The sequence below is a fragment of the Cottoperca gobio genome, chromosome 8, assembly GCF_900634415.1.
Source record: "Cottoperca gobio chromosome 8, fCotGob3.1, whole genome shotgun sequence".
Lineage (NCBI taxonomy): Eukaryota > Metazoa > Chordata > Actinopteri > Perciformes > Bovichtidae > Cottoperca > Cottoperca gobio.
Window position 1 is genome coordinate 150,727 of NC_041362.1, and position 27,622 is coordinate 178,348.

The window sequence follows — 27,622 nt, forward strand, 5'->3', positions numbered from 1 at the left end:
TAATACTTCACTACAGTATAAATACTACAGTAATACTTCAGTACAGGTATAAATACTATAGTAATACTTCAGTAGAAGTACAAATACTACAGTCATACTTCAGTACAGTATAAATACTACAGTAATACTTCAGTACAGTACACATACTACAGTAATACTTCAGTACAGTACAAATACTACAGTAATACTTCAGTACAGTACAAATACTACAGTAATACATCAGTACAGTATAAATACTACAGTAATACTTCAGTACAGGTATAAATACTATAGTAATACTTCAGTAGAAGTACAAATACTACAGTAATACTTCAGTACATGTACAAATACTACAGTAATACTTCAGTACAGTATAAATACTACAGTAATACTTCAGTACAGGTATAAATACATAAATAAATAAAATATTTGCATATTATTGTAGGCCTTTTGTATTTGATTGCTAATCACCTGTTAATGTAATTAATGTTATTATTTGACATTGTAATTGTATATAAGGACAAGTATGTAGCATAAAGCCACCTCAGCATTTATAGCCTGAGCTAAACTCTGGAGCAGGGGTCACCAACCTTTTTGATACTGAGAGCTACTTCAAGGGTGCTGAATAATACGAAGGGCTACTTGTTTGATACAAACTGGATAGCATAGTTGCACGTTTCACCTCTAATGATAATATTATCATTAATAATAATAATATTGTGAAGAGACTGTCTGATCACATGTTCATGTTAATTATTCCTCACAATGATTATTAACAATGATTTACCATGGTAGGAAACACATATATTTAAACATTATTTATTTATGTTCTCAATCTATTTCAACATTTTGAAAGTCAGAGATATCACATCTCTGATATTTTTGTAAATATCTTTATTGACAGTTTTGTATGAATGAGCACATTTGTAGCATTTTGTTAAAAAATCACACCAGTTATATTTTAGTACAAAGTATCACTTCTTCGGTGCAAACAGGGCCGGGGAACAAGACTGGATGGGAAGTCCGGACAGGATGTCTGAGGAGGACAGCGAGACCGGGCTGGAGGCCGGAGGCAGACGGGGAGGCCAGGCCGAAGGTGTGCGGAGCCGCTCCGGAGACTGGCGGATGCGGGCGGAGGCGTTTGGGAGGCCGGCGGAGAGGCTGGGCTGGATGCCGGCGGAGCTGCTCGGGAGGCCGAGCCGGATGCGGCCGGAGCCGCTCAGGAGGCCGGCGGAGAAGTTGGGCTGGATGCGGGCAGAGCCGTTCTGGAGGCCGGTCTCGGGAGGAGAAGCGATCGAAGGGGTCTCGGGAAGAGAGAGGAGCGAAGGGGATCTCACAATAAAAATATAGTCATCACACTGATAAAGAACCATTAATATGAACCAGATATTTTCCAGGTAACAATGACACAGTTACAAAATGTAAATGTCATTTACTTTTTATCCAAATATATCCAAATACATCTGAAAATAAAATGGTAACATCTGGTAGAGCTCACCTGCAGCCCTGTGCAGCGGAAGGTTTGACTGGACGTGGGTTGATGGTTGTGATGATCTTGATTTGATCAGGATCCCAGACACAGTCCTCCTCCAAACCGCTCCTCACCATTCCACAGTTGGGGGGCACCCAGGCCGTGTCATATCCGTTGTTGTGCCAGCTTTTCCGAAATGGGTGGCCTTGGTGATTGATGGCGATCACTTTCCCCACGTTGACCTCAACCTTAATGACGACCTTGTCAGACTCAGGGTGACCAATGGGATAGCGGCTCGCTTTCTACAAGTCTCTGCTGAGGTAGACACCGCGGCCGAGCATCCCGTCTGCAGACTGGCGAAAGCCGTTGACCCGGATGGATTCAGCCATCACCTTGGTGGTGCCGTGGTACATGACATAATTTCTATTATTAATTGGCTCAGAGAGGCCAAGTGGATATACCCCTGCAGGCAGATCAAAGTCATCTTCGGCCCACTCGTACTTCATGTTGGTGTCAGTGTCACTGTGGGAAAGAGGATCATTAGTGTTGAGACTTCAGACAGAAGAAAATAAACATCATTGCAAATAAAACAGGAACTAAACCAGAACATGAAGAAATCATTTAACTACACATTTTAAGCTTGGGTTAGAAGATCCTTAAACCTGCATCCTCTGTAACATCCAGCAGGGGGCGACTCCTCTCATTGTGTAGAAGTCTATGAGAAAATGTTTCTATTTACAGGCACATCAGTGCTTTGAGCGAATGCTAACATGCTCACAATGATAAAGCTAAAATGCTAATGTTTAATAGGTATCATTTTTATTATTTACACCATCAAAGTTAAGCTAATTGTTCGCATGATGACATTTACTAATTAGCACCAAACACAAAGTACTTATCCTAGAACTCGGGTCATGCTTCTTGCCATCAGCGCGGTCAACGCTAACGTCTGGTCATTCAATGAAATGTAAATTTCAATTTGTTCGGAGTCCGACAGGCCGGTGTGCTGATGTGCTTCAGTACTTTTGTAATTCTTCAAAGTGGAGTCATAAACACCAAGAGACACTACAAAGTTATTAAAAATGTCCTCATAAAACATGTAAACACAACCGTGTTTGAACCGAAAGTGAAGAGATGGGCGGGGCAGCATAAGGGGACCAGGGTGGGTCCCTCAGGGTGAATGTTAGCGCTCATACCTCATTGTGACATATTGACGTTAGCATTAGCACAGCTGTGTCTCAGTAAAACCTCACAGTCGACTCCTGTTAAGATGCACGATAAAACATTTTACTGGGTACAAAAGTTATGATAGTTCGGTGAAGTGGAGACTTTAAAACATCCAGTCAAGTCTGCTTTATTTAAATATCCCAATATTCAAAATCTGAAATCTTTACAAGTCATATACAGCCTACAGATAATTAAAGAAATAAACTCCCGAAAACACCTTTTACTGGGAAAAAGACTTTCCAGAGTTTTACTGTAATACCCTGTCAATATACAGACTACTCTTTATTCTGCTGTGCCGGTATCTCAGCATGCCTCGTGTCTAAAGGCTGAGTCCCACAGTGGGGTTCAAGTTTAAGTCCGACCCACACCCCCCCTTCTCTCTCCCAGCTTCTCTCTCCCTCTTTCCTAAACTTCACAACACTATCATGAAAGGCATAAAAAGCCCCCAAAATCCCTGAACTTCTTCTGCATTAAACACAGTCCATCAGACCCCTTCATCTCCTCATAGTCACAATATTTACTGCATGTAAATGTAAATGCATGAAAAACAAAGTGTGTGTTCACGTACCTCTCTCTGTTCCTCCAACAGTGCAGGCTGTGAGCTCACTCTGCATTATATAAGCACCTTCAAGCTTTGGGGGGAATTTCCGAAATGTGCATTTATCTTCGTTTCCCCGCCTGCACTGTTTTATGAGTTTCATTTAAAGTTTGTAAAAAATCAGGTGTGGTCAACACAGCAGCACGATGATCTGAGATTCAGGGCCTGACAGGCAGAGGAGACGAGGGAGTTCTGGGACTGGTTCCCTCTGTTAGGTCTGCAACAAAGAAGAAGAAAGTTGCCCAGAAGTATCAAAGACAAAGAAACTGAATCAATGACGTCACTATCAAGAGTTCATGGCCTCAGGTTGAGCTGCTTTCATTTCCATGAAAACAAACAGCTTGTTACTGCAGGTTGAGTTGAACCTGCTGTATGTGGACACTGCACTCTAACAGCATTTCATTTTACATTCGGTTTGATCTTATTCTATTCTACATGTATATTGTAGAGAGAAGTTATGATATCTAACTATTTGTCATCTTGCTATCGGCATCAATAAGTCCGAGTTGAGTGTTAATATGCTGCTACTATTAAAAAAGACTGAAAAACACAAAAACTGAAACAGCTTCAGGAGACATATGTACATATATATACAGTCGTTCCCCTCTCTCTGCAGTTCTTATAAGTCTTTCTGCAGTTGTTATAAGTCTCTCTGCAGTTGTTATAAGTCTCTCTGCAGTTGTTATAAGTCTCTCTGAAGTTGTTATAAGTCTCTCTGCAGTTGTTATAAGTCTCTCTGCAGTTGTTATAAGTCTCTCTGCAGTTGTTATAAGTCTCTCTGCAGTTCTTATAAGTATTTCTGCAGTTGTTATCTGTCTCTCTGCAGTCGTTCCCCTCTCTCTGTAGTTGTTATAAGTCTCTCTGCAGTTGTTATAAGTCTCTCTGCAGTTGTTATAAGTCTCTCTGAAGTTGTTATAAGTCTCTCTGCAGTTGTTATAAGTCTCTCTGCAGTTGTTGTAAGTCTCTCTGCAGTTGTTATAAGTCTCTCTGAAGTTGTTATAAGTCTCTCTGCAGTTGTTATAAGTCTCTCTGCAGTTGTTATAAGTCTCTCTGCAGTTCTTATAAGTCTCTCTGCAGTTCTTATAAGTATTTCTGCAGTTGTTATCTGTCTCTCTGCAGTCGTTCCCCTCTCTCTGTAGTTGTTATAAGTCTCTCTGCAGTTGTTATAAGTCTCTCTGCAGTTGTTATAAGTCTCTCTGAAGTTGTTATAAGTCTCTCTGCAGTTGTTATAAGTCTCTCTGCAGTTCTTATAAGTCTCTCTGCAGTTCTTATAAGTCTTTCTGCAGTTGTTATCTGTCTCTCTGCAGTCGTTATAAGTCTCTCTGCAGTTGTTATAAGTCTCTCTGCAGTTGTTATAAGTCTCTCTGCAGTTCTTATAAGTCTCTCTGCAGTTCTTATAAGTATTTCTGCAGTTGTTATCTGTCTCTCTGCAGTCGTTCCCCTCTCTCTGTAGTTGTTATAAGTCTCTCTGCAGTTGTTATAAGTCTCTCTGAAGTTGTTATAAGTCTCTCTGCAGTTGTTATAAGTCTCTCTGCAGTTGTTATAAGTCTCTCTGCAGTTCTTATAAGTCTCTCTGCAGTTCTTATAAGTATTTCTGCAGTTGTTATCTGTCTCTCTGCAGTCGTTCCCCTCTCTCTGTAGTTGTTATAAGTCTCTCTGCAGTTGTTATAAGTCTCTCTGCAGTCGTTCTCCTCTCTCTGTAGTTGTTATAAGTCTCTCTGCAGTTGTTATAAGTCTCTCTGCAGTTGTTATAAGTCTCTCTGTAGTGTATAAGTCTCTGCTGTATAAGTCTCTCTTGCAGTGTATAAGTCTCTCTGCAGTAGTATAAGTCTCTCTGCAGTTGTTATAAGTCTCTCTGCAGTTGTTATAAGTCTCTCTGCAGTTGTTATAAGTCTCTCTGCAGTCGTTCTCCTCTCTCTGTAGTTGTTATAAGTCTCTCTGCAGTTGTTATAAGTCTCTCTGCAGTTGTTATAAGTCTCTCTGTAGTTGTTATAAGTCTCTCAGTAGTTGTTATAAGTCTCTCTCCAGTTGTTATAAGTTTCTCTGCAGTTGTTATAAGTCTCTCTGCAGTTGTTAGAAGTCTCTCTGAAGTCGCTTCCCTCTCTCTGCAGTCGTTCCCCTCTCTCTGCAGTTGTTATAAGTCTCTCTGCAATTGTTATAAGTCTCTCTGCAGTTGTTATAAGTCTCTCTGCAGTCGTTATGAGTTATCTCTCTTGGTGTCTTCTTTTGTCTCTTTGCGGATGTTTGATTGACTTTTCCTGAGCCTGTTGTCAGGCAGAATACAGTATTAGCAGAAATAAAATGTCTAAAGGCCCTGTCACACATATTCCGTATGCCGGCGCATACGGAATATCGGCAATAGGTTGATATAAATTAAGGGTAAGTTGTGGTCGTTCGAAGGACGCAGACGACACGCCAAACACGCCAGACACACGGCCCTGTCACACAGTTCCGTATGGCAGAAACATGCCGGAGTCCAAATACGTCCAAGTTTTCCACAGCGGTGTTGTGGCTGACGTATACATAACGAACACATAACGAATTATTATACGTACGTCAAACATTGATAGCGTATCACTGACTTATTTAAACCGTATCAGAGCGTCTGACCAACGCAGCTGGAAAAGTGCCATTTGGTTCACGTCATGCTGATGCGGGAGAACGGCTAACATGCTGAACGCTAGCTGTCCTGTAGAAACACGTTTAATAAGTTACTCCGTCGTCAGGCATCATCTTAACATCGGGTAGGAATAGATTATCCACTCGTTATCAATATGTTGGCTGTAGGATTCACCGTCAGCCGACGTAGCCTATATCTAACGCAGCTCTAACGTAGTCACGTAGGTATTCACGTAGGTATTCACGTACTGTATTTACGTAGGTAAGTATTCACATACTGTATTTACGTAGGTAAGTATTCACGTACTGTATTTACGTAGGTAAGAATAAATGAGAGAAGTCATAAAGTGAAGGTTTATTACTGCAGCTCTGAAAACTCTTAGTTTAAACACCTGAGATAATCTGGATTATAGGAGGATAGAAGTTTTGTTTCCAGCCTCTCAAACATGGAGATTTACTGCTTTTCTGTTTTATGATATTAAAGTGACAAAACAAGACATTTAAAGACATCAGAGAAACAGATTTTATAGACAAACGATTAATATAAAAACAATCTGTAGATTAATCGCTGCTTAAAATACTTAGTTGCAGCGCTAATGAACATTCTCATCTGTGTGTGTGTGTGTTCTGTGTGTGTGTGTGTGTGTGTGTGTGTGTGTGTGTGTGTGTGTGTGTAACAAAATGCGTCACTCCTGTGTACAAACACACCAACATGTTCCAGCAGTCAGTTCTTCCACTGAAACATTGTGTTGTCATTGTCTTTAATTAAACTGAAGAAATGCTATTCTACCTGCTCAACGAGTGAAGGTGCAGCAGATCAAAGAATACCTGAGAGCCAATCAGGATAAAGGGAAGTTCTGTGAGGAAGCTGCACAGCCTGCGGCCAATCAGAATCCTCTCTCACATCCACAGGAAGACACTTCACTGTAGCTTTAATAAACTGAGAAGCAGACAAGATCACTTTGTTTTATAGTTTATAATAAACCTATAACAGTTTTCAGGGAACATTGACAAGTTACTGGTTCTCTCAGTGGACTTTCATGCAGCGTAACACTTGTACATATTGGGAGAACAAAGCATCAGGTATAAAGAAAAGACTTCACACTCTGCCAGGCTGCGAGGAGCTTCAGATTAGAAGGAACAAGCTCCTCGTAGACGCTGCGCTGCCCTCTGTAGGACGTGTGCAGGAGAGTTGAAGATATAAACTCACAGTTAGTTATTTTCCTTTTATTCGTCACAGCTGAGCAGATTTTGAGTTTTGATTTCTATTTTTTGATCATGATGTTAGATGTTTGTTTTCTTTTTAATCTTTAAAAATTGAACATTTTAAGAAAGTAGAACATTTTGAGAAAAAACAGGTCTCCTCTCTGATTAAAAGCGGTAAAAGCAGTGAATAAAAGAGTTTGAGGTTATAAGCAGAGTTTCTCCTGCACGCTGTTCGGCTGCCGCTAACGTTTCTCTGAGAATTTATGGGAATTTATTATCCAGCTTCTCTGAGAACCATCACCTTATCGTGGTGGAGAGGTTTGTGTGTCCCTATGAACCTGAGAGCTGTGTTGTCTGGAGCCTAGTGCTCCTGGTAGGGTCTCCCAAGGCAAATTGGTCTCAGGCGAGGGGCCAGACTAAGAATGGATCAAAAACGACTTCATGAAAAAAAGGGAAAGGAAAGGAGAGACCCTGCCCGGAGGAAGCCCGGGGCCCCGTCTGGAGCCAGGCCCAGAGGGAGGGCCCGACAGCGAGCGCCTGGTGGCTGGGTTTGCCACACAGCCCGAAGAAGCTACGTGGTGCCTCCCATCCATCCATCCATCCTGTGGGCCCACCACTCATGGGAAAAACCGCTGGGGTCGGGTGCGCTGTCACACGGGTGGCAGTGATGGTCAGGGACCTCGACGGACCAGACCCGGGCAGCAGAGGCTGGCTCTGGGGATGTGGAACGTCACCTCTCTTTGGGGGAAGGAGCTGGAAATAGTGCGGGAGGTGGAGCTCTACCAGTTGGATCTGGTGGGGCTTCCAACACACATAGCTAAGATCAAGGTGTTGTACAGTGAAGTTGAGAGTGTGCTGAAGTTCAATGGCAGTCTGTGTGCTGTGTGTAGAGGCATCCGGCAGGGCTGTGCTCTGTCAGGAATGCTCTATGTCAGGGGTGACAGAATCGGCCCACCAGAGGGTCCAATCCGGCCCGCGGGATGATTTTGCAAAGTGTAAAAATTACAGAAAAACTTGCATTTCTATAAAATTACCTGCAATCAGTCCACCAGGGGTCGCACTGTCTCAGTAAGAGCATGCGATAGACTGTAACAAGTAAAGAGTAAGAGTAGCGATTTACACTGAGAACCAGAACGGAACAGCAGATGGCATCATCCATCCCGCCTTTTTTAATGTGTTCAGTCTTTTGCTGTCAAAATCTTCTGTGATACCCTCATCCCCAAATGTCTCTGTCAAAAAAGAGAAAAGTGGACACAGAGTGCAGAATTTTCCAGGAAAAATGGACCACATCCGGGAACTGGAACACCGGTGTGTTTGGTGTGTTCCCAGCAAGTTTCTGTGCTCAAAGAATACAATATTCGGCGAGACTCGCCATGGCGCTTGCAAGGACAACTTAGACAAGACAAGATAAATAACCTGCTAGCAAGTCTGAAGAAGCAGCAGTCTGTTTTTACCCGGAGCCGAGATATACGTGATGCGGCAGTGAAAGTTAGCTACATAATTGCTAACGAAATAGCATCAGCCTCAAAGCCGTATTCTGAAGGTGAGTTTGTAAAAACATGCATGCTGAAGGCGGCAGAAATTGTGTGCCCTGAGAAACGACAGGCTTTTGCTAACATCAGCCTAACGAGGAATACTGTGACGGATAGGATTGCCGATCTTTCAGCAGATTTGGATATTCAAAAGAAGAATAAAGTGAAATCATTTGTAGCATTTTCAGTTGCAATCGATGAGAGCACTGACATTACAGATGTTGCTCAACTGGCCATATTCATATTTATTTAGTGTTGATGACACTTTAGCGGTCACAGAGGAGTTCCTTGAGTTGGTACCTATGATGGACACCACTACAGCGAATTATATTTTTAGCGCTGTCATTGAAGCGCTGGACCGGTTCGGAGTGGACTGGAGCTGTCAGTGTGGCTACAGATGGCGCACCATCAATGATCGGGAGAAAAACAGGTGTTGTGACTAAATTCAGAGAGAAAGTACAGGCTGCAAATGGAGGAAATAGTTTTTGGACATTCCACTGTATTTTGCACCAGGAAGCATTGTGTTGCAAATCGTTAACAATGGATCATGTCATCAAAGTGGCTGTCCAAACTGTTAACTTCATCCGAGCCAGAGGGCTGAATCACCGTCAGTTCGACAGCCTCCTCAGTGACAAAGACATCACCTGTGGCCTACCATACCACACTGAAGTTAGGTGGTTAAGCTGAGGTGCTATGCTGAAGCGATTTTTTTATCTACGGGAGGAAATTGGAGCAAAAGGGCAAACCAGTGCACAAATTAAAAAACCCAGAATGGCTGCAGGACCTTGCATTTATGGTTGATATGACAGAGTACTTGAATAACCTGAACAAGAAACTGCAAGGCCGCAAGAAAGTTGTCACACAATATTATGACGCCATATGTGTATTTAAATTGAAGCTGACTTTGTGGGCGACACAGTTGTCAAGTGGCGCCGCTACTCATTTCCCTCATCTTAGAAATGTGCAAACGACCGGAGTTACTGCTGACATGAGTCGCTACAAAGAAAAAATTACAGAGTTGCTGCAGGAGTTTGAGCAGCGGTTCCAGGTCTTTGGTGAGCTTGAGACAGAATTTGCAGTTTTTCGCTCGCCATTTGCAGTTAAGGCTGCGGATCTGCCCGTCGACCTACAGCTTGAAATAATTGATTTACAATGTGATCAGAATTTAAAGGAGAAATCTGCCTCATCAAACCTGGACACATTTTATCAGTATCTTTTGCCAGGATACCCCAAATTGACAGCCCTGGCAGCAAAGGTTTTGAGCATGTTTGGGACCACCTACCTGTGTGAACAAGTGTTCTCTGTAATGAACATCACCGAAACAAAGCTGCGCTGAAGACTCACTCAAAAAAAGAAAAATGGCAGCTCCTAAACTTCCTCTCAGGAGAAGCCAAAATGGCCATCTACATAAGTAGAAAGAACAGAGTGGAAAACAGAGAAGGGCAGGAGGCGAAAGTGTAATGATTTTATATATCCCTGTCTTCCCCAGTGTTCCTTGTCAGTTCGTACCTTGATGTTACCTCGTCTCTACCTCGTCTCTACCTCCGGTTGGTCTATGTTTTCAATTTATTTGTTACTTTGTATTTTGTTAGCTTTTGGAAAATAAAGCTCTCTTTTTGTTAAAATCATCGTCTGTCTGCTGCATTTGGGTCCTCACCTTCACCTCAACGTAACAGAACGAACTGACCAAATATGGACCCAGCAGAGACCTTGGACGAAGAGATTTATGATCTCTCGTACACAATACTGTGTATTTACGGGGAGTGGAGGAGAGCTTCCTGTTGGGAGGGGCAACAGGATAAGTTAAGATTGGCGCACAAGGAGATGGCTGATAGACCTGGGCTAAGGAGGTTTTTGCTTGAGGGGCTCCAAGACTTTTTATACTTGGCCCCTGCTCCTGGGCCGTGGAAATTCTCCGTTCATGCTACTGGACCTCCGCAGACCCCCGTTCCCGCTGCCGGACCTCCGCAGATCCCCAATCCTGCATCCGGACCTCTCCAGACCTCCGTTCCTGCAGCTAGACCTCTCCAGACCTCCGTTCCTGCAGCCAGACCTCCGTTCTTGCTGCCGGACCCCTGCAGACCCCAGTTCCCGCTGCTGCCGGACCTCTGCAGACCCCGGCTGTTTCCCCGCCGCCTCTGCAGACCCCGGCCGTCGCCCTGCCGCCTCTGCAGACCCCGGCTGCTTCTGCAGACCCCGGCTGCTTCTGCAGACTCCGGCCGTCGCCCCTGCCGCCTCTGCATACCTAGCCGTTGCCCTGCCGCTTATCAAGACCCCGGCCGTCGCCTTGCCGCCTTTCAAGACCCCAGTCCCTGTGCCCCCCTTGCCCTTCGAGATTCCAGTCCCTGCGCTGCCCCTCGCCTCTCGAGATCCTAGTCCCTACGCTGCCCCTCGCCTCTCGAGATCCTAGTCCCTACGCTGCCCCTCGCCTCTCGAGATCCTAGTCCCTGCGCTTCCCCTCGCCTCTCGAGATCCTAGTCCCTGCGCTGCCCCTCGCCTCTCGAGATCCTAGTCCCTGCGCTGCCCCTCGCCTCTCGAGATCCTAGTCCCTGCGCTGCCCCTCGCCTCTCGAGACCCCAGTCCCTGCGCCCCCCTCGCCTCTCGAGACCCCAGTTCCGGTGTTCCCCCCCGAATCCAGAGACACCAATGACTCCGGGTCAGCCTCCGGAGCGGTTTTGCCCGGCTCCAGTCCGGCATCCAGCCCAGCCTCTTTGCCGTTCTCCAGAGCACATCCGCCCGTATCTAGCCCGGCCTCTCCACTGGCCTCCAGCACGGCCTCCAGAGCGCCTCCTCCAGCACGGCCTCCAGAGCGGTTCCGTCCTCCTGAGCGGCCTCCTGCCCTGCCTCCTGTGTTCTTGTTTATGATTTTGTGATGATAAAGGGTTAAATGTATATATTTGTATTCTTTGTTTTAAGCATTTATTATGAAATAATTTGTAAAGATGAAAAATACGTAAATAAAAAATCAAATCAAAAAAGAAATCTCGCTCTCTCGGTCTCTCTCTCTTCTTACTCTCTACAATCTTCTTCCAGACCTCTTGGTTCTGCTCCTTTGTCCTCCAGGAGACTCAGCTCTTGTCTCTGTGTGTGTGTTTGTCCTCTTTACGGTCCTCGTGGGGTCATTATGTTGAACCTGCTAGTAAAGCTAATCAAAATCCTTCAATCCTTTTTATCTGATCTGTTGTCTTATCAAGGTCATTGATCAACATTATATATATTTCATCGGTGTATTTGTTTGTATGTTGTCAGTGGTGTAAAGTCACAACATAGTAAGTACTGTACTTAAGTACAAGTTTGAGGTACTTGTAATTTACTTGAGTATTTCAATTTCCTGCTACTTCTACTTTAATATAGTTCAGAGGCAAAGATTTACTTTTTACGTATAATATTCTGAAATGGTAGTTGTGCCAAATGAGTACTTTTACACTTTAAGTACATTGTAATGCTAATACTTTATATTTTCAACGAAGTGAAATTTTGAATGCAATACTTTTACTAGTAACAGTATTTCTACACTGTAGTATTTCTACTTTTACTTTAGTAAACGATCTGAGCACTTCGTCCACCTCTGGTTGTGTTTCTGGTACAAGCTGCAGCTGCTAGTAACTAGTTGCCCTTAGTTGGATTAATAAAGTTGTTTGAATTTGAATCCCATGTATTGCTAATGTATAATAACTTTATATTAAATAAAACAGGAACTCCGTTTTAATATGAACCATTTATTGTCCAGGTTACAAAGACACCGTGCTAAAATTCACACGTCAAAAATGTTTAAAGTTCAGCGCAGAATAAATAAAAGACACAAACATGTGATTATAAACAATATTAGATAGACCATTAAACGAGATTCATTAGGGCGTGGATTAATGATATTAGTGATCTGGATTCGATCAGGATCCCAGACACAGTCCTCCTCCATACCGCTTGGCACCATTCCACAGTTGGGGGGCACCCAGGCTGTGTCATATCCGTTGTTGTGCCAGCTCCTCTGAAGGGGGTGGTATTGACGATTGATGGCGATCACTTTCCCCACGTTGACCACAACCTTAATGACGACCTTGTCAGACTCAGGGTGACCAATGGGATAGCGGCTCGCTTTCTTCAGGTCTCTGCTGAGGTAGACGCCGCGGCCGAGCATCCCGTCTGCAGACTGGTGAAAACCGTAGGCCAGGATGGATTCAGCCATCGCCTTGGTGGTGCCGTGGAACATGACATAATTTCTATTATTAATTGGCTCAGAGAGGCCAAGTGGATATACCCCTGCAGGCAGATCAAAGTCATCTTCGGCCCACTCGTACTTCATGTTGGTGTCAGTGTCACTGTGGGAAAGAGGATCATTAGTGTTGAGACTTCAGAAGTACGAAAATAAACATCATTGCAAATAAAACAGGAACTAAACCAGAACATGAATGATTCAACAACACATTTTAAGTTTAGCCTAGCTTAGCACAAAGACTGAGGAAGCAGAGGGGAAGTGTTAGCCTATCAAAAGTGTAACAAGACATCATAATGCAGGAGCAGATGTGGAGCCACGAAGGATTCTAACCACAGCCTGTGTCGGCGCCATTCACAGAAATGTTACCCCGAAAACACACGACCACCGCTCCAAAAATACACAACGTCCTGTAACAAACGGAAGCACTTAATTATTAAGCACAGTGACCATGATTTCCTACAATGGCAAAGACTTGTCCTCCTCTACACGATTGACTTACTCTGATATTCTCAATCTTCATGCCTAAACTAAACCAACCAGAAAACGCAGCGAGTATCTCATCAGAGACCTGCCTTCGGAAACAAACCCGGGAAGGTCCGATAAAGTTATTCTGCAAAATCTTAAGCAACGTGCAGTGGCGATTCAGACCAATATCACTCGGGGGGGGGGGGGGGGGGGGGGGGGCTGGCTGGGGCCAAGTGTTTTGTCAGAGGGTTACATTCAACCCGGGACAAAAGAGATGAAGCAGTGTTCAAGCCTTCAATGTTGTTAGTTCAGTATAAATAATCGCGCACAACAGAAACAATACCATGATTGGTCTGTTCCTGACTGATGACAGCATCTCTCCAGTGATCAATCATGGCGTGCTGTTTGTATTCAGGTTCCCATGGCAACGAGTCAGACCGTTTATACTAGTGACGGAGGTCCGGCTCTTTTCAAAGATTCGGCTCTTTTGGCTGTAGAGAGAAGTGGATAAGGATGCAATTCACATTCATGCGTTTATTCTTTACGTTGTTGTGACGGCATGATCCGTCGATGAGTGTTAAGGTGCACAGGCACTCCAAAAATAGGCACAAAAAATTAAGAAAATACTGAGAAAAACAAAAAGGCTAGTGCAGCCTAAGGAGAGGTTTTACCCCTGATAAGATATAAGTGCCGACTATATTTATATTAAAAAAATATATATTTATGGTCAGGATAACATATGGATGAAGTATTTGTCATTATCGCAGAAGATGTGTGTCAATTACATAGAATGAACTTAAATAACCTATAGGTTATCTTAAAGTTAAATATGTTATCTTTTACCATTTCTTTGCTTGTTGAAGTACTGATATATAGTAGTACTTGTGTTAAAGTTAAATTAGACTACTGGAATCTTTAGTACTCATAGTCGCCTCATAATAATCCTTTTGCTTCCATTAAGTGGAACTGTGTGTGTGTGAAGGGAGGTACAGGTTAATCTGAACAACTCCTAAAAATAAGATAAATACTGTATTTTTATCTGTAATAATTGTGATTATATGTTTTATGCATGGTAATGCCATGAGTTAAGTTCTTCTTCTTTTCATGAATTTACAAAAAGGTCATGCCCTTTGAATAAGGGACAGGTTTTGGCCAGCTGAGATCTACTGCACTGCTGAGGCCCGGCTGAAGTCGGCGAGGCATCACTTCCTCTGTCAATAGGGGCTCTAGGTGTTACCTCAGGTGACAGTTGATGGAAGGGATGTATGTAGATCAAGATAAGCGATACGTAAACTTTTGACCTCTGATATATAGGTTAACTGCTATTCACAGGTTTTTTGGTTCTTGGAAGTAACAATAGAAAAAACGTCCGTCGAGAACGCGTTCACATGTCATGTGTAAAAATGCGCAAGAACGGGCCTTAAGATATAAGGGGTTGTTTTTGACAGGTCCAGGAGGCTGATAGTGAGGGGCAGCGGAGCCCTAACACGCTTGACATAAGATATCACGATTCTTAAACTATAGCGAGACATATGAAACTCTGGCGAGGTAATTACATTTTAATTAACTAACTAAGAGCGTCTAGAGATCGATGAAGTTACAGAATTGTAAACGAGTTTTGATCGTTGGAAATAACCAGTTGCATTTTCAAGAGAAATCAAAACCGTTACTAATACTTTAGCCGCTGGAGCTAGAATAGAGAAAAACCAAATTGACCATCAATGAAACCGAACTGATACCGGGACTTCCAATAACCAAACACTTGGAGTAAGTCACTTGAATAACTGTCTTATTGTAAACCGTTCTTTATTTTGATTCTTTGTTTTACATTTTGATAATTTTAAACGTATAGAAAATAAAAGCGTTGTGGCCCCCCCAGGTAAGCTTCAGATACCATACTACGGCTGACACACTACTGATTTTTCCCAAAATATTGTACACACGCCATATAGGACGCATCGGGTGAGATAACCTGCATCACCGTATAGGGACACTTAAAACTGAAACTGGCCCAGTGCCCAGAATTCTCAGGGAAAAATCTGATATCTGGTTGGATTTTTGGATTTTTGTAAAGTGTTAAAGAGCTTTCTGCATTGCATTGTGGTTGACTTGACGCTGGAAAATGTTGATCTGATGGTGACTGTCTGTGAACGTTCTTTGAGTTGTCTGTGATTCTCGACTTTGCATAAGAGGCCTTTTTCCTAGAGGTTATCTTAGACGGAGCATCCGAGGGGATTAAGTTTAAAAGCAGGTCCGGGGAGTCGTGACAGGTTGTGTCCTCTCCAGAGAGAGAGAGAGGCGGCCGAGCCTAGCTCCCGAGACCGATTAAAGGTTAGCAGGAATAATATAAGAGGTCCCGTATCCCCGTCCCTCTCCCCTTTCCTCGTAGCCGGTGCTGAAAGAATTTCTCCGTGGCCCATAAGTGTCTTCAGGACAGAGACGAGACCAGTGGGCGGGAGGTTGATTAGGTATTGTTTAAAAGTAAATAACGGAAGGCTACGAGAGGGGCCTGCGGTGATAACCGGACGAGAAGCGGACTGAAAACCCAGCCGAATGAATCTCTGTGCGCTAAGGGCCAGCTGGTAGCAGTCCGCTGTGTGTTCCGAGAGTGCCACGGGCGACACGTGCCGTTTCCTCCGCCGGGAGGAAACAGCACGTGTCGCTCACCTGGAGCGAGAGTCTCAGTTTCTGACGCTGACAGAGAGCTGCTCGCTTCATTGTTTGTGCTTTTAAAAGAGTTGTGTGAACAGCTGGAGGTTACTGAGGAGAGGTGACAACGGGGCAGACGGAGCTTGAATAATTAAGTGTATTTATTGCTGGTTGTGCCGCCGTCCTCCCCGTAGCCAGACTCCACTGTTCAGTATTGTATACTTTCCCCTGAGTATACGCTTCGTGGCGCCCAACGTGAAGCAGATGATGTTGAAGAGGCTCATAAGCTTTCGGTTTAGATGCATATATGCGATATATTGTGTGTAGTACTGTATGTGCGATATTGAGTGACTTTTTCTTCTCTGTTAAACCACAAAAACTCACCCTGAGATATAAAAGTGTCATGCAACCAGCGACATCAAGCTGAGGAATATAAACTACTGCCAGAAGGTGTAATTCTCGACCACTGTTGTTGTTTAAATTTAAATAATCAATCGTGTATTTTTGGTAACACGTTGAAGTGATTTTGTCGGTACACATATGATTTGCTCGATCTGATGTTTCAGGCATGGCTACACTCATATGCTTTAATTTAATATTTACTGCCATTGTTTTCGTCTTCACTATTTTTATTATAGCTTTATTATAGGTTATCATTGAAATAGTTGGGATAGAATATCTGATCAATTATTGTGATCTTATTCCAAATGTGTACTCTGCTAACCCTGTGATTTTGATTGCTTAATTCGGATGAGTCTTTGGGCTGAGACGTTAAGTAGAGAATTGATTTGAATAATAAGTCTCGCTCAGTCCAGCATTTAAACTTTACATTTTTTTAATTCTACAGATATTTGTGGTTAAATCTGTATTACTACGTTTGTCTCGGTTTTATTTTTATATACAAGTTCTTGCAATTAAATAGGGAAATTTAGATTAAATAACCTTCTTCATTAAAATCAAATTTGGCTCCCAAATGTCTCTTCATGTAGTGTCACTCGGAGACTTCTATTCTAGCCTAATTTAGCAATTATAAATGGTTTGTGTGTTGGGAAGCAATTTTTCATTCAGTGTTTTCATAAAAGTCTTATTTTTATGAATGTTTTTTGTTACAAAATAAAATACACAGTTCCTATTGTTTAACATTTAATCAAACCTTTAAATGAACAACTTAACACAGAACCACAGCAAACAGATCAAATCAATAAAGGACAAAGTCTGAACATTATGACACTTTAGATAAAAGTGTCTTTGAGTTACAAGAAAAGGGTTATACAAGTCTAAAGTATTATTATTATTATTATCATTATTATTATTATGATTATTATTATGATTATTATTATTATTATTATTATTATCATTATTATTATTATTATTATTATTATTATTATTATTATTATTATTATTATTATCATTATCATTATTATTATTATTATTATGATTATTATTATGATTATTATTATGATTATTATTATTATTATTATTATTATTATTAATAAAAGTCTTTAGTACAGAGCTTCTTTTCGGGTTTCTCTCATTTCTTCACTTTCTCCCGACCTGTTGCATTTAAATCCCCCGTCTCTCTGTCTCTCTGTGTATCTGGCCTGTACCACTACACTCGCTGTCTTTGGAGCGTCTGCCCCCCTTCCTTATTTCACATAATGGTATGATCCAAGTCTGTCCTCGCATGTGATTGGCCGCATGGTGTGCCCATCAAAATAAATTCCCGCCCCTGCCTGGACCTTCGCAAAAAATCAATAAATTTTATTATTGTACAATCTTCATTCGGAGGGGGGGGGCACAGGTGGGTCCAGGCTTAGTGTTACAGTGGCACTGGCCCCTGTTGCCCCCCCCCCCAGAACCGCCACTGCAAACGTGCTTCTGCTTGTTCAGGCGGAGTGTGTATTTTAAGTACAATGAGCGCATGTTTTTGGGATAAATTTCACTTTCACATGCTCACACTAGCAATGCTAATATACTAATAATGTTTATTATGTTCAACATCACAGTTTAGCGTCTTGTTTGCATCGTAACATCAGCACAAAACACAAAGTTATTTTCATGCTTTAAAAAGGTCCAACAGTCACGACAGTCAGCTGACGTGGAGACTTTAAACTTCATCTACTGGAGACTTCAGTGTTTTTACTGTGAAACAATCACATGTCAATATACAGATCATCTTGTGTCTGCTGTGCATGTGTGCATGGAGAGTTCTGGTAAACGGATTGCTTCACAGTTTTATTCAAATGTTCACACTTAATAATCACAGTTTACTTTACTTGTCACTGCGATTAAACACCTTCAAACACCAGGATACATATTCCAGTGAAGTCACCATATCCCCTGGTACACAGTGTTGATCATATTTACTGTAGAAATGCACTTTTAGGTGAAAAAACAAAGTGTGTGTTCACATACCTCTGTGTGTTCCTCCAACAGTGCAGCTGTGAGCTCACTCTTATAAAAGAGCTTCAAGCTTTGGGAGGAAACTCCATAAATGTGCATATATTTTAACTTTCGTTTCCCCAGAATCGAAGTCTACATGTTCAGCCAATCACAGGCAGATTAGTGCGAGTCACGACCTGTTGCATACTTACAACCAAATAAACCCGTGTAACGTTTTCTAGACTAGAGAAGAGTTCATTTGACCTTAAATACAACGTAAGCTTTTAAGTTAAAGCTAAATGTATATGTTTGTTTCTTCGTCTCTTATCTGCAGATATGAGTTTGGGAGTTATAGGACTTTACAGGATACTATAAATCACAGATGTGAGTTTTACTGTGAAACAGAAGAACAACTAAGACAGCAGAGTAGAAGATGCTCCACTGCAAGGATGCAGGTTTGTTTACGTAAAGCTTTGTTCATCTTTCACTTTCTCAACAAAGGATTTTTACAGAAACGGCCAACATTGCTCACCGTCCTAACATGCTTCTCACATGTTAAGTGTGAATCTAATTTAAGGCATATTTTACCTTCAATACTTTGTCCATTAATGTCCAGATTAAGCTCATTAGAAAGTAACTGCAGAAGGTTTAACGACTGAAAGGATTGATCATCATTGAGCATCAGCTGATCCTGACGTCTGACTTTGGATCTCACAATAAAAACACATAAAGAACCGTTAATATGAACCATTTATTTTCCAGGTAACAATGACACAGTTACAAAATGCAAATGTCATTTACTTTTTATCCAAATAAATCCAAATACATCTGAAAGTACAAAATAAAATGGTAACATCTGGTAGAGCTCACTTGTAGCCCCGTGCAGCGTAGGGTTTGACTGGACGTGGGTTGATGGTTTTAGTGATCTTGATTCGATTAGGATCCCAGACACAGTCCTCCTCCAAACCGCTCTTCACCATTCCACAGTTGGGGGGCACCCAGGCCGTGTCATATCCGTTGTTGTGCCAGGTCTTCTGAAGGGGGTGGTATTGACGATTGATGGCGATCACGTTCCCCACGTTGACCACAACCTTAATGACGACCTTGTCAGACTCAGGGTGACCAATGGGATAGCGGCTCGCTTTCTGCAGGTCTCTGCTGAGGTAGACGCCGCGGCCGAGCATCCCGACTGCAGACTGGCGAAAACCGTTGGCTAGGATTAAGTTAGCCGTCGCCTTGGTGGTGCCGTGGTACATGACGTACTTTCTGTTATTAATTGGCTCAGAGACATCAAAAGGATATACCCCTGAAGGCAGATCAAAGTCATCTTCGGCCCACTCGTACTGCATGTTGGTGTCAGTGTCACTGTGGGAAAGAGGATCATTAGTGTTGAGACTTCAGACGGAAGAAAATAAACATCATTGCAAACAAAACAGGAACTAAAACAGAACATGAAGAAATCATTTAACTACACATTTTAAGCTTGGGTTGGAAGATCCTTAAACCTGCATCCTCTGTAACATCCAGCAGGGGGCGACTCCTCTGGTTGTGTAGAAGTCTATGAGAAAATGTTTCTATTTACAGGCACATCAGTGCTTTGAGCAAATGCTAACATGCTCACAATGATAAAGCTAAAATGCTAATGTTTAATCGGTATAATTTGTATTATGTTCACCATCAAAGTTAAGTTAATTGTTCGCATAATAACATTTACTAATTAGCACCAAACACTTTTCCTAGAACGCGAGCTAACATATAAATATAGATAGAGAGAGAGAGAGAGAGAGAGAGAAGAGAAGAGAGAGAGAGAGAGAGTAGCGAGAGAGAGAGAGAAGAGAGAGAGAAAAGAGAAAGAGAGAGAGAGAGAGGAGGAGAGGAAGGAGAGAGAGAGAAAGAGAAAAGAGAGAGAGAGAGAGAGGAAGAGAGAGAGAGAAGGAAGAGGGAGAGAGAGAGGAAGAGAGGGAGAGAGAGAGAGAGAGGGGAGAGGGAGAGGGGTAGAGAGAGAGAGATAGATAGGAGAGGGGAGAGGGTAGTATTAAGAGATAGAGAAGTAAGATATAGAGAGAGATAGAAGAAGAGAGATTGGAAAGATGACTATAGAGAGATTGTAAGAGAGAGAAGAAAGAGAGTAATAGAGGATAGAGAGATATAAAGATATAAGGATATATAATTAATATATATAAGTATAAGATATATAGATATACTTAACATGTATATATATAGTATATATAGAATAATTATTATAATATATATATATATCATATATATATATATATATATATATACACACACACACATTTCGGGAGGAACCGTTGGGGAGGGGGCAGCGCCTCAGACTTGTTGCTTTGTGCTCGTTTATTGTTGGATCACTTAAGAGTGCAAATTGTTTCACATTTCTGAGGCTGCTGTGTTTAACACCGGTTACAGTTTGCATTTGTTTAACACTCCTGAATAAAATGTCTTTGTTTGCTCCCTGGGTACATGGTGTATCAGGGCAATTGAAGGTAAAACAACAAAACATTTGTTTGATAATATAATATTTATTACTATTTAGAAATGTTCTTATGTAACTTCGATCTCAGAGAATTTGAGTTTTTATAATAACATAATATAGCCGCCCTAATAATAAAAATATAAGATTTCAAATACTAAATTAATATAATCAATATATAAATAATAAATACTAAGAATAATAATCAACATTAAAATTCAGGGGAGACAATTAGCCTACATTTTATTTGATGGGGGGGCGGTAAGGGACCTGGATAATGGATAGGGGGGCGCTGGCCCAAAAAAGGTTGAGAACCACCGCTCCAGCGCCATCATCAGGTCAACATTTGATTGTGTCCAAAGCTTTGGTTTAATACCTGCAGAACTAATGACATTAGTTATTAGGGGGGAACTATAGAGCTCGTATTTTCAAAGACAAGGACGTGATATTCTCTATTTTCTTATTGTCAACAAACCCCATGAAAAGTCAAAATGTGTATTAATCCACCGCTGAAAATAGTCCCCAACAAACGCTCTGTTTCCTCCTGTTGAGTGAAGAGATGGGCGGGGCAGCATAAAGGGACCAGGGGGAACGTTAGCGCTCATACCTCATTGTGACATACTGACGTTAGCATTAGCACAGCCTCATTGTGACATACTGTCGTTAGCATCAGCACAGCCTCATTGTGACATACTGACGTTAGCATCAGCACAGCCTCATTGTGACATACTGTCGTTAGCATCAGCACAGCCTCATTGTGACATACTGACGTTAGCATCAGCACAGCTGTGTCTCAGTAAAACCTCACAGAGTCGACTCCTGTTAAGATAAAACATTTCACTGGGTCCAAAGTTATGATAGTTCGGTGAAGTGGAGACTTTAAAACATCCAGTCAAGTCTGTTTTATTTATATAACCCAATATCCAAAATCTGAAATCTTTACAAGTCATATACAGCCTACAGATAATTAAAGAAATAAACTCCCGAAAACACCTTTTACTGGGGAAAAGACTTTCCAGAGTTTTACTGTAATACCCTGTCAATATACAGACTACTCTTTATTCTGCTGTGCCGGTATCTCAGCATGCCTCGTGTCTAAAGGCTGAGTCCCACAGTGGGGTTCAAGTTCAAGTCCGACCGCGGCCATTTGCTGTTTGTCTCTCCCAGCTTCTCTCTCCCTCTTTCCTAAACTTCACTACACTATCATTAAAGGCATAAAAAGCCCCCAAAATCCCTGAAGTTCTTCTGCATTAAACACAGTCCATCAGACCCCTTCATCCCCTCATTGTCACAGTATTTACTGCATGTAAATGTAAATGCTTGAAAAACAAAGTGTGTGTTCACGTACCTCTCTGTGTTCCTCCAACAGTGCAGGCTGTGAGCTCACTCTGCATTATATAAGCACCTTCAAGCTTTGGGGGGAATTTCCAAAACGTGACTTTATCTTTCACTTTCATTTCCCCGCCTACACTGTTTTATGAGTTTCATTTAAAGTTTGTAATAAATTCAGGCGTGGTCAACACAGCAGCACGATCACGATAATTACCTTCTAATGTTTTTACCACATTAATCAACTTATATTGGTTTGTTAACATTTAACAAGTGAACCTGTTGACCTTTCATCAGAGTTCTGGCTGCAGTACTGATATACAGTTGTACTTGTTGTACTTGTTGTTCTCAGCTGTATTAGCAGTACAGATTAAAGTGTGAGGGAAGAACGTTGTACTGTGAGAACACAATGTTGTTAAAGTGAGAGAACAAGAGGAAGCGAGTAAAAGGGATTTTATTTGTATCTTTATCATGTTTTATACGTTTTATGCATTATGATGACGTTGTTTTAAGATTTTACATTTTCATGGTTTTATAACGGTTTTAGGAAAAGTTTTGTTTTTAAACAGATTTATGTTTAACTCTGTTTGTTGCAAACATGTGACTGCAGGGTGTGTCCGGGGAAGATAGGAAGTGTGTAACTGCGTGTGCTGCTCGTTCCCCTCTCTCTGCAGCTGTTATGAGTCACTTTATTCTTCTTGGTGTCTTCTTTTGTCTCTTTGCGGTTGTTTGATTGACTTTTCCTGAGCCTGTTGTCAGGCAGAATACAATATTAGCAGAAATACAATGTCTTAGTTTTTCATGCACATTTGATAGAATAGAGTTGACAAGACATTCATGTGAAATTTAATTGAATGAGTGACTAAGATGAGGAGCAGATCTATAAACAACATGCGTCACTCCTGTGTGCAAACACACCAACATGTTCCAGGATAGAAGTTTTGTTTCCCGCCTCTCAAATATGGAGAATTGCTGCTTTTCTGTTTTATATGATATTAAAGTGACAAAACAAGACAAAACAGATTTTATAGATAAACAATTAATATAAAAACAATCTGCAGATGAATTGATGATTAAAATACTTAGTTGCAGCTCTAATGAACATTCCCACTTTTTTCCACTTTTTTTTACCTGGTTGTAGTAGCAGCATTATTTTATCAGCTTATGCGAATGTTGTCATTGGAAGCCAGAAGGAGGCAGATATTTAATAAGATTTTAATCATAATAATAATAAATGTTATTTGTAAAGCGCCTTTCAAAGCTAAAAGCAATCTCAAGGCGCTAAAACTTTAGCACAGCAAGGCTGAATTGGAAGAAAAGTGAAGCCCTCGCTTTCGGGAGTGGCGTGGCGGTCTCCCAGTTCTTCCCCAGAGCCTCACCTGGAAAAGAGATGGAATAAAATATCTAGGTGTGTTTTTAGGAAAATAAAATATAGTCCAGAAGAACTGGGAGAACGTCACTGAAAAGATTGAGGGAAGGAATTCCAAATGGAAATGGCTGCTCCCTCAGATGTCTTTTAGAGGCAGATTGGCGCACAAGGAGATGGCTGATAGACCCGGGCTAAGGAGGTTTTTGCTTGAGGGGCTCCAAGACTTTTTATACTCGGCCCCCTGCTCCTGGGCCACGGAAATTCTACGTTCTTGCTACTGGACCTCCGCAGACCCCCGTTCCCGCTGCCGGACCTCCGCAGATCCCCAATCCTGCAGCCAGACCTCTCCAGACCTCCGTTCCTGCAGCTAGACCTCTCCAGACCTCCGTTCCTGCAGCCAGACCTCCGTTCTTGCTGCGGAACCCTGCAGACCCCAGTTCACGCTGCTGCCGGACCTCTGCAGACCCCGGCCGCCTCTGCAGACCCCGGCCGTCGCCCTGCGGCCTCTGCAGACCTAGCCGTTGCCCTGCCGCCTATCGAGACCCCGACGGTCGCCTTGCCGCCTCTGTAGACCCCGGCCGCCTCTGCAGACCTAGCCGTTGCCCTACCGCCTATCGAGACCCCGGCCGTCGCCTTGCTGCATTTCGAGACCCCAGTCCCTGTGCCCCACTTGCCTCTCGAGATCCCAGTCCCTGCGCTGCCCCTCGCCTCTCGAGATCCTAGTCCCTGCGCTGCCCCTCGCCTCTCGAGATCCTAGTCCCTGCGCTGCCCCTCGCCTCTCGGTGTTCCCCCCCCCGAATCCAGAGACACCAATGACTCCGGGTCAGCCTCCAGAGCGGTTTTGCCCGGCTCCAGTCCGGCCTCCAGCCCAGCCTCTTTGCCGTTCTCCAGAGCACATCCGCCCGTATCTAGCCCGGCCTCTCCACTGGCCTCCAGAGCGGTTCCGTCCTCCAGAGCGGTTCCGTCCTCCTGAGCGGCCTCCTGCCCTGCCTCCTGTGTTCTTGTTTATAATTGATTTGTGATGATAAAGGGTTAAATGTATATATTTGTATTCTTTGTTTTAAGCATTTATTATAAAATAATTTGTAAAGATGAAAAATACGTAAATAAAAAATCAAATCAAAAAGAAATTTCGGTCTCTCTCTCTTCTTACTCTCTACAATCTTCTTCCAGACCTCTTGGTTCTGCGTCTTTGTCCTCCAGGAGACTCAGCGCTTGTCTGTGTGTGTGTGTGTGTGTGTGTTTGTCCTCTTTACGGTCCTCGTGGGGTCATTATGTTGAACCTGCTAGTAAAGCTAATCAAAATCCTTCATCCTCTCTGCAATCCTTTTTATCTGATCTGTTGTCTTATCAAGGTCATTGATCAACATTATATATTTATATTTCATCAGTGTATTTGTTTGTATGTTGTCAGTGGTGTAAAGTAACAACATAGTAAGTACTATACTTAAGTACAAGTTTGAGGTAATTGTAATTTACTTGAGTATTTCAATTTCCTGCTACTTCTACTTTAATATAGTTTAGAGGCAAATATTTACTTTTTACGTATATTCTGAAATAGTAGTTGTGCCAAATGAGTACTGTTGTGGAAGTTTTCCTGCTTTACTCTGGAGAGATGTATATAAAATCAAATAAATGGGGATAGAGACAGAGTTGTCTTTGTGCATTTATTTGTGGCCACAAATGGCACCAGTTTCACAGAATACAGCGTAGTCTATGGAAGGGCACAGGTTGGAAGAAGACACATAGGCATTTTATACAATTTGGTTTGGAGGCGAGGTGATGAAAAACCACAGGGGGCCGAGCCAAACTGCCCTTTGATGCTTGTAAGGTAATAGTTATGTAAACAGAGTATTGGGTGATACACTCAATATTCTGTCTCAGTATGTTAAACAGTTTGATCAGGATTTGGGTGTGTCTTGTCTTTTGTTAGTTAATCAGTCTAATTAGGATGCGTCTGTCTTGTATTAACATGAAATGGCAGTTGGCCCTGGTTTGATTTGACCGGCACTCCTATGTTAGCATCAAATGGCAGTTGGCTTGTTTAACATAGGAAACTTATATAATTAAAACAGTAGACATTTAAATTGCTATTACAGTACTTACTTTTTGCACTTTAAGTACATTGTAATGCTAATACTTCTATATTTCAACGAAGTGAAATTTTGAATGCAATACTTTTACTAGTAACAGTATTTCTACACTGTAGTATTTCTACTTTTACTTTAGTAAACGATCTGAGCACTTCGTCCACCTCTGGTTGTGTTTCTGGTACAAGCTGCAGCTGCTAGTAACTAGTTGCCCTTAGTTGGATTAATAAAGTTGTTTGAATTTGAATCCCATGTATTGCTAATGTATAATAACTTTATATTAAATAAAACAGGAACTCCGTTTTAATATGAACCATTTATTGTCCAGGTTACAAAGACACCGTGCTAAAATTCACACGTCAAAAACATTTAAAGTTCAGCGCAGAATAAATAAAAGACACAATATTAGATAGACCATTAAACGAGATTCATCAGGGCGTGGATTAATGATATTAGTGATCTGGATTTGATCAGGATCCCAGACACAGTCCTCCTCCATACCGCTCGGCACCATTCCACACTTGGGGGGCACCCAGGCCGTGTCATATCCGTTGTTGTGCCAGGTCTTCTGAAGGGGGTGGTATAACTCAGGGTGACTAATGGGATAATGGCTCGCTTTCTGCAGGTCTCTGCTGAGGTAGACGCCATGGCCGAGCATCCCGTCTGCAGACTGGCGAAAACCGTTGGCCAGGATTAAGTTAGCCGTCGCCTTGGTGGTGCCGTGGTACATGACGTACTTTCTGTTATTAATTGGCTCAGAGAGGCCAAGTGGATATACCCCTTCAGGGAGATCAAAGTCATCTTCAGCCCACTCGTACTGCATGTTGGTGTCAGTGTCACTGTGGGAAAGAGGATCATTAGTGTTGAGACTTCAGACGGAAGAAAATAAACATCATTGCAAACAAAACAGGAACTAAAACAGAACATGAAGAAATAATTGAACTACACATTTTAAGCTTGGGTTGGAAGATCCTTAAACCTGCATCCTCTGTAACATCCAGCAGGGGGCGACTCCTCTGGTTGTGTAGAAGTCTATGAGAAAATGTTTCTATTTACAGGCACATCAGTGCTTTGAGCAAATGCTAACATGCTCACAATGATAAAGCTAAAATGCTAATGTTTAATCGGTATAATTTGTATTATGTTCACCATCAAAGTTAAGTTAATTGTTCGCATAATAACATTTACTAATTAGCACTTTTCCTAGAACTCGGGTCATGCTTCTTGCCGTCAGCGCGGCTGGCGTCGACGGTGCATGCGGTCAACGGTCACGTCTGGTTGTTCAATGAAATGGAAATTGAAATCATTTTTGTGATCCTCTGACTTTTCCTCTAGCGCAGGGGTTCTCAACGGGGGCAAGCAGCGCCCCCCAGGGGGCGTTCAGAGAATGTCGGGGGGCGCTAGAAGCAATATTTCAGAAAGGGGGGCGTTCACGTGTCTTTGGGGGGCGTTTATGTTTACGGCCCGCGAGTTCATTCATAAACGCACGCAAAAAATCTTCTCCAAAAAATGTATCCGAATCTAGTCAGATATAGAATAAAACCAGCGACTGACCACTTTTCCTGGCCAAGGTCAGGGTCCTTGAACACAACACGAGCGGAAGTGTCATCACCTGGTCACGTCATGTCAAAGAACTTCAACATTAAACTCTCATTGACATCAGTGAACGCAGCATGGCGAGTGTAACACCAGCAGAGCTAACACCAGCAGAGCTAACATCAGCAGAGCTAACATCAGCAGAGCTAACATCAGCAGAGCTAACACCAGCAGAGCTAACATCAGCAGAGCTAACACCAGCAGAGGTGATCACTGCTGCTGATTCAGGCTGTGTGCCTTTAAAAAACGCAGATATTTTTCGCCTGAGTTTCTGAACGTTGTGGTCGACATCGCTCCATTTATAATTAAAGTGTTGGATTTTTTACTTTTCTGCACTTTGTAATTCTCTTCTCTCATTTCCTCCGCTCTGTCTCTGACTGACGAAACGGAGAGAATGTGAATG

General features: G+C 42.4%; 2 pseudogenes; both read right to left on the bottom strand.

Moving 5' to 3' along the window:
• Window positions 1-947: 947 nt before the first annotated feature.
• Window positions 948-18,422, bottom strand: LOC115011884 (uncharacterized; annotated as a pseudogene).
• Window positions 18,423-19,076: 654 nt separating this feature from the next.
• LOC115011883 (uncharacterized) overlaps window positions 19,077-27,622 on the bottom strand; it is a 54,598-nt pseudogene continuing 46,052 nt past the window's right edge.